Source organism: Gekko japonicus, unplaced genomic scaffold, assembly GCF_001447785.1.
Source record: "Gekko japonicus isolate JY-2015 unplaced genomic scaffold, Gekko_japonicus_V1.1 scaffold351, whole genome shotgun sequence".
NCBI classification, from domain to species: domain Eukaryota; kingdom Metazoa; phylum Chordata; class Lepidosauria; order Squamata; family Gekkonidae; genus Gekko; species Gekko japonicus.
The window spans coordinates 162537-166831 of NW_015172561.1; the positions used below are offsets into that span (position 1 = coordinate 162537).

Consider the following 4295-nt stretch of genomic DNA (forward strand, 5'->3'; position numbering starts at 1 on the left):
CAGCGCCCTCCTGGGCCGAGGGGAAAAGGGGGGGGGGCGGCCGGCCGTGCCTTGCGGTGGCGATGGGGGTGCCCCTTCCCCATACCTCTCCCTTTGTGTCTGGCTGCTCCTCCTCGGTGCGGCTGGGCCTGGCCACTCGTGTCTCTCTCGCTGGGAGAGAAGCGGAAGTGCTGCAACAGCAACTATTAAACAGGCAATGGCTTCCCTGCCTGCCTCTGCCGCCCCCCCCCCCCCCCCCACCCGGGGGGGGCGGCCCCCCGCCAAGCCCCCCCCCCGGGTAAAAAGCTTTTCCTCCCCCTACGTGTGCGCCCACAGACACACTCACAAGGGGGAGAGGGGAAACTTTGGCCACATATTGTGTCGTCGGAGGGGAGCTTCCCTGGGGCTTCTCAAACCTCCCTCCCCCCCCCCCCCCTGTGCCTTTAGGATTTTTAGATAGGTGATGAGGGAGAAAAGAGGGGGGGGGGAGAAACGCCTGGGGGAAGTCCTGGATGTGACTGAAGGAAGCTGTGTAAATACCGCACATTTTACGACTTGGCTGTTCAGAGGGGGCATCTTAAACAGACACCCTATGTCCCCCCCCTCAAAAAATGAGGGGCGCCTCTTGGGCCGGGAGGAGAGGAGTGAAAGAGGGCTTCTTTCCAGAGTTTCTAAGACAAAACCTGAGGGGTTTGTGGCGTTTCAGCCCACTCGAAGAGACCCCCAAATACTGTCCCCTTTTCTTCTCCCCTCCCCTCCCCTCCCCATCGGTCATAGCCTTTTAAGATCACAAAAGGTGGGAACTGAGAGACACGTGTCACTGCCTACGGGCGAACTTATTCCCCGTTTCCTCTCGGTGCCCCCGCGGGACGGCAACCACCTGTCCCAGCTCTGGAGGCTCCAAGCACAGCAGACTTCGTTTGGGGACTGGCTGCTGGAGCCCTCGAGCAAGTGGCCGGCCTGCCCTGGCAGAAGGAGCTGCATCCCTTCGGTTGGAGCCATGGACTTTCACTTGTCCAGGCTCCACAGTAGCGAGGGCCAGTTTTTACATTCCTACAAGTTTTCACTCCTAGGGCTTTAACTTTACTCTGTCCCCCCCCATCCCCCCCACCTCCCAGTCAGTTGCAAATTTTCCTCTTCTATCAGTGCCATTCTGATTGTCAAGATTACTCAACGAGGTCACAATCCAGCAAGTGGGGCTGGGGGTTGTTCTGTTGTGAGTTCTAGAATCTTTGCCTCAGAAGGGGATGCAAAGGAATGTGACGGGGCCGTGGGAAGTGTATTAAAAATCCTAAGTGTGGTACTATAGAAAAGAATTAGCCCATGTCAGCATCCTGTCAATTTCTTTTACCTGCTTCAGCTTTGCATTTTGTCCCCATTAACTTCTGAGCTGTCCTATATAGTGGTGCAGGATTCTTTTGTTCCATTTGGGGTGACATCACCGGCAGACAATGGGGAAGACCGTGATGTCACACCAGTCCCATTCAGAGATCTAGCAGGAAGACTCCTGAACTTGGCAGCACACCGAAGGAAAATCTGGTTTTATTTTTAAATGTATTAGTAATCCAGGAGCTAATCAGTGAGTCAGAAAAGTTTCTTTCCTCTCTCCTGTAAATTGTTGCAGCGGATCTGCTGGTGTATAGCTGAAAAAGCAGTTACAACTACCAAAGGTTCCCATCTTTTTGATGGGCTGCAGCCTCTTGACTGTGCAGTCTTGTCTTCTCTGGGACGGTGCAAGGGCAAAAGGGGGGACTTGTCCTGTACTAAAAAAACAGGTTGGTCTGGAAGGAGAATCTTCTCACCCCCCCCTCCCCCATGGAGAAAAGCTGGGTATAAAGAGAGGTGACTTCATCAGGGGAGGGGAAGGAGGCGCCCTATTTCACTTAGTGAGGCCCAGTACAGCTCTTCAAAGAAGAAGAGATTGGATTTATACCCCACACTTCACTACCTAAAGGAGTCTCAGAGCGGCTTACAATCTCCTTTCCCTTCCTCTCCCCACAACAGACACCCTCTGAGGTAGGTAGGGCTGAGAGAGCTCTTTCGAGAACTGCTCATGAGAGAACAGCTCTGAAAGAACTTGTAACTGACCCAAGGTCACACCAGCAGCTGCACATGGAGGAGGGGGGAATCAAACCCAGTTCTTTCCACGCTCCTAACCACTACACCAAACGGACCTCTGGGAAAACAAGCTACATAGAAAGACGGATGTGAACTGGTGTCCTCTGTTTCTCTGGTAGCTTACCTCAAGGGTGTAAAGCCAGGTGCATTCCAATTATATTAAAAAGGGAAAGAAGTCTTCCTCTCTCCCCTTTACCTTGCAGCCAAGACTGTTCCTGTGCAGATGGCTCGTGTCCAATGAAGGTATACCAGGTCACAAACAGAAAAGGGAGCACTTTCAATCAATTGTCCATGGGCCTGCTTGGTATAGAAGTCATATTCTTAAAGAACTGGAGCGTGTGCTTCACCAGAAACACAGTGCAACCAAGAGATGAACACTGAGTGTTGGTGTTTATACATATGCCCACAATTATAATCAGACAGAATCCCCAGGGGATTGCAGCATGTTCGTGCACAGAGAGACATTGTGCGTATATGCACACACATACACACATACACACATCCTGTTGGCTCATACCTAAGTGCTGTATCAGAGATGGAAAGCAGGTTTGACTTACATTGTTCCTTATATTACATTTTTCAATAGAAGTGAATGGCAGTCATTCCCTTATGTGGAAGAAAGTCAGGGCCAAACTATATGCAGCTCTTAAGTCATTTCTCCCTTTTACAAAATGCAATTGTGGAGGCTGTGATCTAAAGCAGAGGACTTGTGGGGGAGGTGGAAAATGGTTTCTTAATCCAGCAGTTTTTCTGCTGAAATTCTCCCCCTGCCGTTTTTTGCCCCCTCAGGGGAAAAGATATGAATACATGTTTCTGTTCCACTAGGGTGGGGGGAAGGCCACTGGGAAGATTTTTAGCTGAGAAATTTCCAGCAGGAAAAGGTCCTTTCCCTCAATGCAAGTCATCAATTTTATACTGTTGCATTTTGCAGAAGAAGAAAAAAAATGCTGGCCACAAACAGTTTGCAACTCTCATGTTTTGTCCTATTTGGCTATGGATATGTTTGACCCTGTTTGAAGACAGATTTCACAGGCAGATGAACATCAGGTAGCTAAGCAGCTGCATGTATCATATGCAGGTTAGGGGTGGCCAGTGTAATTCCCCAGGTGAATTTATCCAGAGGAGAGGTGCTGATCAGGCCAATAGTTGTGTGCAAGAGGCTCACATAGCATGCAATCTGCTCAGCATGCTTTCCTTATGCATCGGGCACAGTCATCCATAATGTTAGGCCACTGAAGCCAAAAGAGACGCAGCAAGTCAATTTGATCATCTGTTAACATTGTATAACATGGTCATTTATGTCAGTCTGCACAAGTGTGACTGAGGCTGTCTCTTGCTGCATGGTGTGCTTCTCCTTAAGCCCCTAGATGCACCTGACAGCAAAACGTTCATCTGTGAGTAAGATCCATTGAACTCAGCAGAACTTATTTTCAAATAAACATACATTATTTGGCACAATAGTCAAGAATTATTTTATACTATGAATAAATACAACGAGCTCTAGAAAGAGCTCTGGGTGGGTGCCCTGACCTTGGGCACTCAGCATCAATTTGCTGCGGTGATCTCAGCAGGGTATAATGACACAAAGTTCACCATTTTCTCCAGGGGAACTGATTCCAGCCATATGAAGAACAGTTGTAATTCTGAGTGATCTCCAGCCCTCACCTGGAGATTGACAACAATGTTTCCTCAGGAGGAAATGGCTAGTGTGGAGTCTATGGCATTGTACCTATCTGAGGTCCCACCCATCCTCAAACCCCATTCTCTCCAGGCTCCTCCCGTCAGATCTCCAGAAAGTTCCCAACCTGGAGGTGGCAACCCTATCTCATTCCCAGCCAGCCATCAACCTACCTTTATCTGACACTCTGACTTCAACTTTCCATCTTCTTCCCCCTCCCTGCAGCCTCTACCTAGGAAGAGTACAGTCTTTCTCTGCAAGGGGGAACCAAAGCAGCTTACATCTTTCTCCTCTCCCCCTTTAAATCTGCACAATAACCCTGTGAGGTAGGTTACGCTGAAAGTTTGTGACTGGTCCGAAATCAGCTTCAACAGCAATAACCTGGGTCTGGCAGACCCTGCTCTGAAGCGCTAACTGCTACGTCACACTGGCTGCCATAGAGTGGCCACCTCAGCAGAATATAATGACACAGAATCCACCATTTTCTCCAGGGGAACTGATCTCTACCATCTGGAGAGCA

The 4295-nt window shown here is 49.6% G+C and overlaps 1 protein-coding gene across 1 annotated transcript in view; it reads right to left on the bottom strand.

Moving 5' to 3' along the window:
* Positions 1-159, bottom strand: part of UBE2E1 (ubiquitin conjugating enzyme E2E 1) — a 79838-nt gene extending 79679 nt beyond the window's left edge. The window contains exon 1 of the mRNA XM_015421231.1: positions 86-159. The gene's annotated coding sequence lies outside the window, so the exon portion shown is untranslated. The remainder of the gene's footprint in view (positions 1-85) is intronic.
* Positions 160-4295: the final 4136 nt, after the last annotated feature.